This window comes from Parasteatoda tepidariorum, chromosome 2, assembly GCF_043381705.1.
Source record: "Parasteatoda tepidariorum isolate YZ-2023 chromosome 2, CAS_Ptep_4.0, whole genome shotgun sequence".
NCBI classification, from domain to species: Eukaryota; Metazoa; Arthropoda; class Arachnida; order Araneae; family Theridiidae; genus Parasteatoda; species Parasteatoda tepidariorum.
This window is the reverse complement of record NC_092205.1, coordinates 42599566-42614563: the sequence shown is the minus strand read 5'-3', so window position 1 is coordinate 42614563 and position 14998 is coordinate 42599566. Positions and strand designations below refer to the sequence as shown.

General features: G+C 27.3%; 1 long non-coding RNA gene across 1 annotated transcript in view; it reads left to right on the top strand.

Annotated features, from left to right (window-relative positions):
- The window catches only part of LOC107441223 (uncharacterized), a 14154-nt gene extending 1152 nt beyond the window's left edge, over window positions 1–13002 (top strand). The window contains exon 2 of the long non-coding RNA XR_001583713.3: window positions 10890–13002. This is a non-coding gene — a long non-coding RNA (uncharacterized lncRNA). The remainder of the gene's footprint in view (window positions 1–10889) is intronic.
- Window positions 13003–14998: the final 1996 nt, after the last annotated feature.

The window sequence follows — 14998 nt, the reverse complement described above, 5'->3', positions numbered from 1 at the left end:
ATGCTGCTATATATATATATATGTCCGCGTGGATCATGTCGAGAGCCACAACTAGATAGTGAAAAAATTTGGTTAATATAATTGTTTAAAACTAACTAAGGTGTTAGGATTGGAGGAGGGGTTGAATAATTAGATTGTTTACAGACAATTGTGCTGTGCATTCAGCATGGTTACTATCAAAATTTGTGTATAAGATAATTTTGAAAGCTAAACAAGCTGGTCGTCAATGACTGCTGGTATGGTACGAGTTATGTCTTTCTCTGGAAACTATTTTAATTTGATTTGATTTTTTTTTTGTTTAACAGCATAAATATAAACTTTATTCGAAATGCTTATTATATTTAGTCAGGGCTGAGTTATTTAATCATTACAGAATTGCAAATATTTTAAGAGATAATTGATTGTTGAAATGTTAGTTGAATAGTTCCAAAGAAATCACCAAATATTTAGTTAATATATTTACCACTCTTCAAATATACCGCAATTTTATGATTGTTTGGTATTTTAAAATGATATTTTGATAAACTGTTTTAAAAATCACGTTTGTAATTGATTTAAATTTGTAGCTGTTAGAACAAAACTCGTTTTTGCCTTATCGGTTTCTTACTGTTATTCGCGTCTTTTTATTTTGCATTTTTATTTGTAATGTTATAGAATATTAACGATAAACCTTAATTGCTAAGAGTTATTGCACAATTTTTATATAGGACAAGTTAACACAGACATTTCTATGCGAACTTTCTGTAAACAATCTTTAATTTAGCTGCAAATAATTTGGAAAATTTTGAATGGTATTTAAAAAGGCAGAAGCTTTAAACTTCCTAGGCATGGAAAAAAAGAACACCTTTTTTAAAACCTTCAAACATGATCTTTCAAATTGCACCTACATTTTTGTAGGTAAAATCTTCAAAAAATTTTTGCTTTTAAAAGAAGTAATATTTTCAGCATAGAGCTAGTACAGAAGTTTTCACATTATTTTGTCCTGTACATGTACTACTTCATACAAATATACTTTGTTTGCCGAAATATTGATTTATTGACGCATTTAATAGCAAAAATAATTTAATTATGTTCCGTACAGACAACCCTGAAAATAAAACAAGGCTGAAGATAGTAAAGCAAGTTGCAAGAAAGTTTTAAGGAAAATTTTGGAACGAAAGAAAAAACACACATTTAGTTATTAAAGATTCCACACTTAAAAAAAAAACTAAAAAAAAAAAAAAAAAAAAAAAAACATATTACTTTAGGATATGATATTTTGTGAAATCCTATTAAACTTGTTTTTTGCTAGTTTCCAATTCATTTTTCATAGATTTAAACTCATTTTTGACTTGCCCTTTTTTCATTGTTTTCTAAGCCGTTTTTTTTCTTCAAATTAATTGGAATATTAACAAAAAAAAATTAGTAAAAGAGTCAAAGCCCTAGAATTTATTTTCAATTAATTAATATGATTTTTTTAAAATTTATAAATCTACAAAACTTTTAAAGAAAGTTTAAAAAAAAACATATTTTATTTGAATTTTGGTTAAATTTTAATTTTTTTTTGTAATTAATTTTTGAAGAAACCAAAATAAAAGCTTTAAGGTTGATTAAGTTTAGAATAATTTAGGAATTTTTTCCTTAAAATCGGTAAAACAAGTAAATGAACTCAAAGGGTATCAAAGCAAATGTTTTCGCAAATCGATTAGTAATATTTTAATCGAATAAAAGTAATAACACAATAAATAACAAGGTTAATTCAATACTTCTTAGATACGTGAATAATTTTAAAACAAAATAAAACAATTCCTTTTTCTCCGAAAATAGAGTACTCTACAATTAATCAATGACATTGTGGAATCTATTTAAGGTAAATAAAAGGAAGAAGAGTAAATAATGATTTTTATAGAATTATCAGCTAAGTCCGCTAATAATTTCAAATATAGATTTTTTTTTTATTCAAGAAACAGCGAGAACAAAATAAAAATATGGTACAGCAATGGACATACTATAGTTTCGGTTCTCTAAGCAAGAATTTTCCTAGCTGACTAATCACCAAATAACCAATTTAATGCTGCGTTATTACTAACTAAAACAGTCAGAAAAGCTGCATTTCTTTGTAGTTAACTACAACTAGAATTAGTTTAATACAAGAGTAGCTAATTAAAACAACAACTAATTTAATACAAATGTAGCTAATAATTACACTATTCGTAATTCAAATGACAAGTATCGGCTCTCTAAACAAGAACCTCCTTTGTCTAAATACCAAAAAACCAATTTAATACTATGTTATTTCGTGTTTAGACACAAAGGAAAGTTCTTATTTAGAGAACCGAAACTATAGTATGTCCATTCCTGGACCTTTTTTATACTTTCATTCACATCGTTTCTAACTTTATTCTACGTAGTTCAAAGAATATCCTATCCTTCTTTTATTTAATTTTTTTTTATTAATAAGTATTTCATTTTTCTTTAAATTTAGGGCAAAAAAATAAGATGTTATGGAAGATTATATTTTATGTATTTCAATGTTGGTTGAATAATCAAAACAATATACATTTCATTTAGTTGTATTTCATCCACGACGAATGGATATCTAAAATAATTATCTTTGCTGTGTCGCGTTAACTTTGCAATCAGTTTTCCTTTAAAATTATCAGTTTTATGCTTCCTGAAAATTTTCCCCTTTATGGTATTCTTATCTTTTATCCGTATTTCATGGAAGATTGAAACCCAAATTGCTGTTTTAGTTAGCCATTTATGCAAAATTGACCATTCTTTGACTGTACCACTGATAGTTAAGTCATCCATCTCTATCACGAGATTCGTGCTCATTCGTTTATTTATTTATTTTTCTTCTTGAAAAAAATAAATACAAAAATGTAATCACTTAGTTTTCCTTATCATTGCCTCAAAACAAAATTAGTTATAAGAAAAAAAAAGGAATCAAATGAATAAAAGATATTTAAGATTTATTGATTATTTTTAATTTCGGTCTCGCATTCGGTGATACAAATTACTTTTAGAATATATTCTATTAAAATCAATGAATGAATTTTAAATCTTATAATCTTGATGAATGAATAAGCAATGATTATTTGTAAGATAACGATAGTTATGAAAATTATATCACTGTATAAGTTGAATTAACTTCAACAATTTTTTTTAGAAATTCAAACGTTTGAAACTAGTACTGAATATCTATTTGGGTTCTGAGAAAAAAAAAGAGTCATAATTTTAAAAAAAAAATTGAAATTTAGGCGTTTCATATTTAGAAAATTATGTATTGTCATTCAAAATCAATTTGAACTCTGTCATTCGAAAAAATTGTGACATGGTGACATATTAATTGATTCAATCATATTTTTTTCTAATTTATGAATATTGTTTATATTTTCAGTATAAAAGATAAACGACATAATTATCGAAACCGATAAGCACGCTTTTTTTTCTTTTTTTCTTTTTCTTTTACTTCAATGAAAGTCACGAATAGTTCTTACAATTAAAACTATATTCTAATGTAAAAAAGAACTTTTAATATTAATGTTTAATTTAGGAAAAAAAAGAAGAGAAATGAAATTTTTTTGGAGGGATTTTTTTCGTTTTCCGACATTTTATAAAATGAATTGAAAAACTATGATAGTTTGTTTAAATAAAATATTGCTTTGAACATTGTAGAGTAACTAACTCTTAATAAGTAAATTAAGAATACGTTACAGAAAGTAGAAAATAATAAACAGTTGCTGATTAGCATTGTTAAAATATTATTAAGCATGATTGTTAAATTGCATAAGTTGAAATTTTGGTAAATATTTTTTTTCGAATTTCCACGACTTACTTATATTTTACTTAAAACACACATTTTTTTGAGAACTTGTTTAATTAGAATATAAATATTGTTTAACTCTTTGAATAAACTGAAGAAATTTTGACTTTTGCTTACAATGAGCTTTTGAATATAAATACGTGGGACTACAATGTTATACAACTGAAAAAAATGAGCCGTAATTTTTAAACTTTCAAAGCATGTTAGTAGAAAAAAAATTTAGAAATACAAATGTTTTTTTTTTTTTTTTTTTTTTTTTTTTTTTTTTTTTTTTTTTAATGATTACAAGAAAAAATGTTCCCTTACGACTCATTGTGCGCCAGTGTTGGGTCTTACAGTTGCGCATCGTTCGCTTTTCACTTCCGATCTGAAATTGAGCTGAAGTCTTGCCACCGTCGAGACCGAACCTCAGATCCTTCTCGCGTCTCGTAAAGTTCTTATACCCCTTTAGTTTATATGAGATTTCTTTTAGAATAATAATTTTTCTGACAAAGAGATTATCCTAAATACCATTTTTCAGTGATTATAATTTTTTTTGACTATAAAAATTGTCTGTTAAAAAATATTTCCATGCTAAGATTTATCTTGAATAAGAAGGGACATAAAGGATAGCTTTGTTCTTTGATTTTAGTTAAAAAATTTTTCTTCGAAATTGATTTTTTTATTATAGCAGAGTAGATTTTAATCTTGAAAAAAATTTGGCTTTTACTATCTTACTACAATTATTTTAACTGACATTGTAAAAAGAATAGTGTAATAATTTCTATGAAATATAGTTTTCTGCGTTTAAATATTTGTGTAAAGCATTAATCAAAAATAAATAATAGAATTACGTATCTAGCTACAACGGAATAAAAAAGATTGTTTTAATTTTATTTTGATTCGCAGTAATTGAAAAAGAAATACTTATTTTTTAAAAAAAACTTAAATTTTAAAGCTATGGTGCTGCCATCTATTAACGTATAATTTAAACTATTTTGTCTCATGTTATCACCATCTGATGAATATTAATGGTGGTTAACTCTACACTAAACTTAAACTTTCAATAAAAAAAGGATTTAAAAATTAGAATATTTAAATAAAAAGAAAAATTTGCCTAATTTTAGATACTGGTAGTTTTGGAGTTTACTTATTTTAATAATTTATTCGAAATGATTTTAATGCAAAAATTGTAATTGATAAAAATAATATAATTTCTTGAACAGTATCACTCATGTATTATTACTTTATTTTCATGTAAAATATAAATAAATTGATACAATTTTGCTTTAATAATTATTTAGGAAAAAAATTAAAAGTAAATAGTTTGAAAGTGTTTAATTTAATCGTAGTTAGTGTTTGAATATGACAGAGCAGCTGCTAATAAATCAATCATATTTGACAAAAATTCCTAATTTACTTCTGTGAGTTTAATTCTTTTGATATTCATTACATCAATCATATAATGAAAATTATATTCTCGATGTATTGAGTGTTGCTAGTAAATGTACATGAAAAATACCAGTGCTATTTTTGTAAAACTATATGATTTTACCAGCATAAAACTTGTGCTAATATTGTTCAGTCTTTTGTTGTTTGCGTGGGAATTCTTCCTTAATAAACAGCATAAGATCACCAAACAAAAAAAAAAAAAAAAAAAAAAAAAAAAAAAAAAAAAAAAAAAAAAAAAAGAAAATAGTCAACTCTAAAGACGTCATAAATAATATCATGTAATAGAAGTCGGGTGTGATTATAGAGGGGAGGAATTTTTATTTTATTTTATTTTCGATAGAGTCTGCTAAAGAATAGTAAACAAATATTTAAACCAGTTTTAACCAATATTTAATCAGGTATTATATTGAAAAAATTTATAACGATATATTTAACTGCAATGGGATAAAAAAGTATAGTTTCATTTCTTTTTGCTTCTTTGATTTTAATTAACTGTAATTGAAAAATATATGCTTATTTTATTTAAAGAATTTTTGTTTTGTCGTGAAGTTTCAACGCTGCCACCCTTAGCAAAGCATTTAAATTAATTTAGTTACCCTGGTGTCGCCATCTATTGCACATTTAAGCTAACTCTACAATAAATTTTATTTTGTTCTCCTCAATAAACAAATGTACTAAAAATGGAAATATTTAATTTAAAAAAAAAAATATATATATATATATGTTTATTACAAGTTACTGCTAGTTTTAATAAGGACCTCTAACAGTGTGATGATTTCAAAAATTTGGATGATTCAATGAATCTGCAGCACTAATTTCATAAATCCAAAATTGTCACTGACCTCAACTCAGTCAGACAGAAATTATTATTGTAAGAAATCATCCGAATCTTACATGCATGTAGCAAAATTTGAAAATATAAAGACTTAAAATTAATAAAAAAAGCTTAAAAGCACTAAAACTTGATGTTTTTTTTTAAATTTAAGTCGAATTTTATGCAATAATACTAAAAAAAAACAGGAATACTCATAAATCATTAATAGGTTAAGCTTGTAATTAAGTAAGAGAAAGAAAATATTCTTTACTTTGTTCCTTGCGGTATTTTCTGAATTCGCATTTTTTTTTAAAAATATTTATTAGAAAAACCATTAAAAATGTTTTTTTTTTTTTTTTTAAAGGAAAAAGAATTTTCAGAAATTTTTTTCTCTCATTTTGTTTGTTTCTTTTTAAAAACAAAAATAAAACTTCGATCAAAAATAATTTCAAGATACTGTAATGATCTCTGCTGAACTTGCTCACTTATTGGTGGGTTTCTGCTACGGGGGTCTGCAATATCTCCCGTCTTGAGCACAACAGAAAATATGTGAGACATTTTCGAACATCGAACAAATTATCAGTGAGTAAATTACTTAGTGGATGCGACAATTTTTTGTCAGGGAAACTTATTTTACGATTCTAAGCTCCCCTAAAGTTTTTTATATCTCAAGACGAACCTTTACCCAGAGCTTCAAAGCAATAAGAGATTTTATATTTATTAAAATGATATTATATTTATTGAAAAGGATATTATAGTTATTAAAGCGTTAAACATACCAATTTTAGAGTAAAGCGTTAAACCAATCAATTTTAGATTAAGGCTACAGTGGACGTTCAAAAAAATTTTTTTTAATTTTTATGCTACACTAAAACTTTTTTTATAACTTATGTATTCTATCAAGATATGCCCTTGCAAAAATTTTTGTAAAAAATATTTGGACCATTTTTGAGAAATTTAAAATTTTTTAAAAAAAATTTCATCAATTTTAAAATGCTCCCAGCGGCTTAAATTAAANTTTAGATTAAGTGATTAAACTTTTTAACGTTACATGCTCTTTTCATCTGATACACAGATTGATTAAATTCGCAGGGTCAATATCATGTTGAAAAGGTAAAAGATTTGATCTTCTCTTGCGTTCCTTCTCCTTAAAAATGAATAAATAATTAAACTAAGAAGGAAACTGCCTTATAACAGTGATATCTATTAATTATAATATTATAAAATAAAAGTTTTAAAGCTTTAGTTTTTCAAATAGACTTGAGATAATATTTCGATGGATCTCTTATGAAAGGTGGTGGATTTCTTATAAACGGGGGGGGGGGATATTCATCGACAATCGGAGTTAATTTTGGATATGATACACCCTAGGTTTTTCGTTCTAAGTGCGGAAAAATCATAATTATTTTCTCCTTCGTCTACTTGAAAAACGTAGTTTTAAAATTTTTATTTTATTTTATAATTTTTCACTGTTTAATTTTAAGTCTATTGATTTGTTTCGGTTGGAAAAAGAGTCCAAATACATTGGCACAAAAAATAGTGATTATATTTACTTGCCTTTTCATGGAAACGGTTGAAACTTCGAGGAAATGAATGAAATTTTAATGTCAGCCAGCACAGTATTCTACCTCAGTTTTAAGCAAGCTGACTATTCGTAAAGTGGGGGAAATTTGTATTGATGTTAAATTTTTAACGGTAAGTATTAGTGATCGAAAATCGTTGGTATTTGCATTGTCATTTGGCACAACCTCTAGTTAAAATTTTGAACACACTATCTAATTCGACAAAGCTTTGATTGACAATAGATTTCTTTTAACACTAATAAAGAGAAAAAAAATTCAATTGTAGCAGTCGGGTAGCGAATGAAACTTATGCTATCACAAGCGCAGAGATTCGGTTGAGTTTCTATAACTCTAGTTAGTCGGAAAATGGTTGGAGTTTTGAGTGCTTACAAACTCTATTTGATTATACAAACGATAATAAATTCTACTTGAAAGGGACAGGAAATTATGTATATTTTCATTTTTAAAAGGTTTGAAACAACTGTAGTGATTTAAGCGCTGTATCTAGTCGGAAAGTGGTTGAAACTTCGAACCTAAGATACCACCCATACATACAAGAAGACAATTTATTAAAAATTATTGAAAATATAAGCCTTCAGTATTAAATGAATAAAAATAAAAAGACTTATTAGACCCGAAAATATAAAGTTCGCTCATATAAGTTCTTTTGTAAATTTAATGACTTATACTAAGAATATCAAATACCAAATTAATTTTTTTATCCTCATCATTTTCGCCCATATATTTCTTTCTAAATTCTTTTCTTATCACCATAAAATAACAATTCCAAATAATTGCATTCTTATAAATAAACAATTCATACAATGCTTTACAATCTACGATAAGATATAAAGATACATTTAAACAAGTATTTCCATTGACATTTTAAAATAATTGCTTACTATATTTACACACGATTTCATTTTTTAATTTTAATAAATAAAGATCCCTTAATAATCCATTCAAAGAATATTTGATATCAAATGTATTTTTTTATCCTCATTATTATTTTCGCCGAGATTGTTTCTTTTTTTTTTTTTTATCAACATCCCTGAGTTACCGCGCAACGCTGCTCAAAATACGACTATTTCTCATAATTTTCTTCCTTAAACTGAGAGGAAACGTTTAAAAAAAATATATTTAAAAGCCAACCGTTTTATTATGCTGGGAGAAATGTTCACAAAAAAGAATTGTACGAATTGTCCCCATCTCCAAAAGGATAAAGAGTCGAGTATTTTGCGTTTGGCATGTTTTACCTTAGCAAGCCTCAAAAATGTCCGATTTGCGACTTGTGTGTCCTTACTTTTCCTTTTACGCTTTGTTTAGAATGAAAGTGAATGGGGTTCAACGCCCACACGAGCTCGAGATTGGCTTCGTTTGTTTGTCTTTTTTTATTTAAAAATATTTGAGTGAATGTCTGGAATTAACTTCTGACTTGTCGCCTAAGGGGGATTGCTCACTTTTTGCTTGTGTTTTCTTTTCTAGATTTGTGATAAATGAGGATAAAAATCAAAAATGATAAATTTTTTGGACAATTTTTTTTAGGTTATCTGTTCTTGGGAGTACCCGGACGTAAAATAAATATTGATGAATGATTTATTTAGAGATTGGGTTGTTGTTGTGAATATTAAAACATTTAAAACACATAATTATTGTTTTTTTGACTTTCATTAAACAGAAAATTAAAATAATGAATATATATATTGAACTATAAATTAATAATGTATTCACAGTTTCTAGTAATGGGTCGAAAATGAAACACTTTTTTTAAGTTGACAAATATTTTTAATTTTTTTGTGAAACTAAAAAAAAGTATATTTTAATTTAAACCTTCAGGAAACATTTGTAAAATTTCAAACGCATTTTGTCAGTTTCCCGAAGTCCTGCTGTAACATTAAAAATTTAACAGCTTCAAAGACATTATCATTTAACAATATTTTTATAAAATTTTGAAAGTATTTCTCGAATTTGTATTATTCTAACGCTAATTTGATTCGAATAAATTAAGGAAATAAAAAGAATGAGCATATTTTAAATTTGTAGTTTATAAATCTAATGTTTCGTTACTGAAAATAACATTGATTTAAATTATCTAAGATTAAAACATAATTATTTTTTTAAACGAATGCTCTTAAAACTTAATTCTTAACTTAATTCTTTTTTATCCGCAGTTTCGAAATTTATGTAAACATTTAACTCGTTTTTGCTGTAAAAACATATTGCCTTTAACATATTATTTAACAAGTAAGTTTAATTTTACTTACATTATGTGTATTCCTTTATAAAACACAAAAATAGATGAAATTTCTGTTTCTTTTTAATACATTTAAGTCATTAGAATCCTTCTAAGTTTTTTTTTGTTAAAATTTCGCCATATCTTTGGATCCAAAAAAAAATTATTTCATTTATAAAACCTAGTAATCCAAAAGATAAATCTTTGTTGAAAGTTATACTTTATTGTCTTATATTATTTAAATTTCATTTTGAATTGGTAAAATTTTATTATTTAAATTTTGTTATTTAATTTTTGAATTTTATCTTAAATTGTTGGATTCTCAAGTTGAAGCTGAGCTTTTCAAACCATATTATTTTGTATGACAAAATTAGAAAAATCGAATAGTTTTTGAGAAATATAGATTTAAAAAATTCATGATTTTCGCTTAACTTTTGCAATTTCTCATTCAAAATTACACAGTGAAAAATAAAATAAAACTTCCTATACAATATTATACAAAATTGTTTTAGATCAAAATTGAGTTAAACAAAAAAATTATAAATTATTATAAAATTCTTTTACGTGAAATTATTTCGAATAAAAAGTTTTCTAACAGTGCACACAAAATTTTTGGATTATTTACATTGTTTCAGATACATGGGAAAATACGCTAAGAATTAGTATTACGGACTTCATAATATAAGAACATTTATAAACTGATAAACATGTACATTTATAAAAATAAAAAATTACAAAAAATTTATTTCATTAAAATTTACTTGCTAAATTTCTCAAGATACTTAACCTACTTAAAGATTGGCATATGACCTCCCTTTTGCAACTTTACCGTCTTTGACTACCTCAGATCGAATTTTTCGTTTTCTAAATAAACTTTATCAGTCTTACTTTAGTCATGATTTTGCTTCATTATGTTTACATTTGGTTGTTTTTTTTTATATTGGTTTAAATAAATCCAGTTTAAGGATTGCGAGTTCGAAAATTTTATGCCAATGTATAACCCTATAGATTTTAATTTACTGAAGATATATCTTTTTCCAGAAAAACCATGAATACTTTCAAATTGTACAGTGCTATGATAAGCATATTTCTGCTTCTATCAAGCGAAATATGGATAAGTGTTAAGGCAAGGCACCATGGTCAAGGAGGTGGCGGCAACTCAGGTATAGAAATGCTTCTAGCTGCTGGAATTCTCGCCAAGTTGTTGAACAGGCATCATGGGCACCATCAGAGTCATCCGATACCTATCCCGATTCCAATTCACCATCACGGTGGACATCATCATGAAATTCACCATGGCCACCATGATCATCATGGTCACCACAGTACTCAATATTATAATTATGCTCCAGCATATGATCCACAATATTATGCAGCTTCATCATATTTACCAGTTTATTATTAACTCATAGTTAATTTTTGTTCTGTTATGTTAACTTGATGTATTATTGTTATGATTTAATTTTAAGAAAACAGCAGATTCATCTGCAAAATCTCTGATAATTATAAATTAATGAGAAGCTGAGATGATAACAGAATTGGGTACTTGCAAGCGGCGTCACGCGTGGATCAGCCATTCAGGTTTGACACGCACGCGTGATGTCTCAGGTATTAAATGAAATATGATTCGAATATTGATTCAGAGGGATAATAAACCCAAATTTTAAAGCTGTAATGTTAAAACATCATGCACAGCCACGTGATTAGATGAGAGTATCCAATTGTTAAGCTAATATGAAAATAATTTTAGTTAACGAATTAATTATAAGGTTATTGTTTGTTCACACATAAATAGCTTCTGTATTAGCTTGAACTTATACACTAAGGAAGCAAAAGTCATTGAATACATTTTAATACCTTGTTGGAACTCCGCTAACTCTACGAAATGAAATAACACGAAATGGTATTGACACAACAAGTAGTTGAAAGCCTCTTGCAGGAATATTCAGTCACGCAACCTCAATAGATGTCCATAATTGCGAAGGTGCTGCTGGTGCAGGATTTTGAGCATGGACTGGTTCTCTGGAATTGTTCAGAATGATCTTCAAATCAATCTCGAACAATTAAGACCCGGTGACATAGCGCATTGTTCTACATAAAAATTCCATCGTTATTTGGGTACATGAAATCTATGAATGGCTGCAAGTGGTCTCAGATTAGCTGAATATAACCATTTCCAGTCAATGATTGGTGCAATTAAACCATAGGACCTAGTCCATGCAATGAGAAAGCAGTCCACCCTCAGATTATGGAGCCACCATCTGATTCCACAGTAAACCGTTGACAACTTAGGTACATTGCTGGGCTCTGTGAACTCTCTCGAATTCTCGAACACTTCTATTACCATTTCCGGCCCCACATAGATGCTTGCGGTTATTTCACGCAATGTCTGTTAACACTGACAAGTTTGTGCACACATTGGTGGCCTGGGTCCTTAATTGGCCGGCTACTATGTTTTTAATAGTTACCATGTGGTTATCTCTGAAATTAGGTATTTTCGGCACATTCTTGACATTGTAGATCTAGGCATGTTGAATTCCCTTACAATTTCCAAAGAGGAATGTTCTATCTATCTAGCTCTTATTACCATTCCTGTTAATTCTCGTCTTGCTCTTATAATTGCATCAGAAACTTTCTCAGATGATTCACTTGACCACAAATTAAAGTTCTCTCAGTGCCCTCCTGCCTATAAAGAGTTTACACGTGATACTGCTGTCAGTTGTATATGTGCACATAGTTATCTCTTGACTTTTGTTACCTCAGTGCATAAAATGATTCAATGTTTTTAGATAAACCTATAAAGTATTATAAGAATTCATATAAATATACATTTCTAACTGAAAAAAAAAGCTGAACTGATAGCTGAGAAAAAAATATTGTTTCGCATTTAAAATTAACTAGTCGTTATTTCCTGAACTTTAAGCTTTATGATGATTTAATTATCAATCGAAACAATATGATATAAAAATTTTAATAAGGTATATTTCAAGATACATATACATGTGTATACATTTATTTTATCATTTTACTTCATTACTAGCATTGAGCAGCCATTACATTATGGCTCTAATGTTCAGTGTGTAGACGTTGTAAAAATTGTACATAATAATGATTAGATTATTTTATCATTTTTGTAATAAAGATTTTAAAAATATCTAAAGCCTCGTAATATTTTTTTTCTTGTTAATTAGGAAAAATGAAATATTCAAAAGAGAAAAATTTTACTAAGTACTTAGAAATAAATTTTTTTTAGTTACATAGAAGTTAAACAAATAAATACGTACAAGAATAAAACATGTTGCTAAATATGTGGGTAATCTGAGCTACAATATTGAAAAGCAGAATTTCTGATTAACTGTAATTCTTTTGGTTTTCCCAAGCAGGTTTGTTGATTCAGCTGGGGAACTATTCACCATTGCAAAAACCTAATTCAACTACACTGAGAAAAAAGTATGGTTAAAACTACCGGAATGTGGTCAAATTTACAATGTTTCGGTACTTTTAACCGAAGTGCTTTAGTAATAATTTTGCTAAATTAACGATAAAATAAGGTTTCATAATATGTGACAAAGTTTGATAAATGCTGTAAAATTGGTTACTTTTATGATGATACCTTAGTATGAAAACAGTTCTTTTGGTTCAATTTAATTTTCAATTATGTACTTTTTCTTATAAAATGTGTAGTAATAAGAGCAATAATTTTGAAAACCATAATTTCCTGCAAACCATTGCCATATTTACGGAAAAAATTACAAATGAATGGTTTAAAAACAATATATTTAGGTTCTAATAGTCGGACATTTTTTTTGCCTGAGATTTTACTACCACACAATACAGTAATTTGACTAGAATTCTTTTCTGCGTATGTATAGCAGTTGTCTGTGTTCTAGGACAAGAGGTAGAGCGGAAAGTTAACTCTGGATTATTGAACAACCGATTTCTAGATCCATGAATCATGTTGAAATATATTGCATGACGATGGCGATGCTTCGTAAAATAGATTTTTTTTGGTAGATATATTCGATTTACATTATTCGACCCTCCACCAAAAAGAGGTCGATCATTTAGGATTAGCTGGAAAACATTGGTAACTGTTACTTTAGAGACATTAAATGGCTTACAATTTTTTTTCTTCTTAAGCGTTTTTTGAAGCTCAATCGTCAAGGAAAATAAAAAAAGCCATAGTTTAAGTGCCTTACACTTGAAGCAATGTGATAATAAAAAATTTATATCATCTTGCCGTGAAGAATATTTTGAGCTTTAGAACGAACCAATAACTTAAATATTTAAAAAGTTATTAAACTTTCTTTGAAATCTCCAATTTAGCCGCATTTTTTCACATAGACTTTCGCTAATTTTTATGAGCCCTGGTATTGTAGCGTTGGAGCAAGATTTTAAATATTAAAGAATTAGATCACAAACGTTTTTCACTTTCACAAAACTGTGGTTTTTCTCCATTTCGACGTTATGCGCCATTTTCAAAATAAGCGCTGACAGCGCTGGCTTTAGAGAAGCTAAACTTGACCTAACAGTTGCAAATTAGCGGCAGTTATGAAAATAACATATTTTTCGCAAGAAAAGCATCATTTCATCTTACGACGAAGCCTTCAAAAAACAGATTTAATCTTTCCATAGATAACGTGGAACCATTGCCCTTTATAACGGAACAGAAAAATGTATTAAAAAACAAGCAAGCATTAAATAGGGACATTTTTTTCTGAGTTAAAATATTATGCACTATAAGTCATCACTGTAAACCAAAAGATATCAGAATAAAAAAAAAATATTTTTCTTTGCAATTTAGAAGTAAAAAATATTGTAATTATCATATCTTTTTAAGTTTTATAAGATTACTAAATTATTTTAATGTGATGGAATCTTAAACTTTACAATTTGATAAAAAATTATGGTTTTGTAAATCCAAATCTGTCTAAGATGGATCGAGTAATTTTTTAAGAGGGACTTATATAATTTGCCGAAATTAATTTCAAGTTTTGATTGAGTAAAGGCAAGTAATCATTTCGACTTTTATTAAATGAATAATGAATGTATTTATGGGAACTAATTGATTTATTTAATCGCTTCCTTCTTCCGAGGATGTGCATTGAGCATAAGATTATATGATGCAGGGAAAGTATAATGATTGCTTT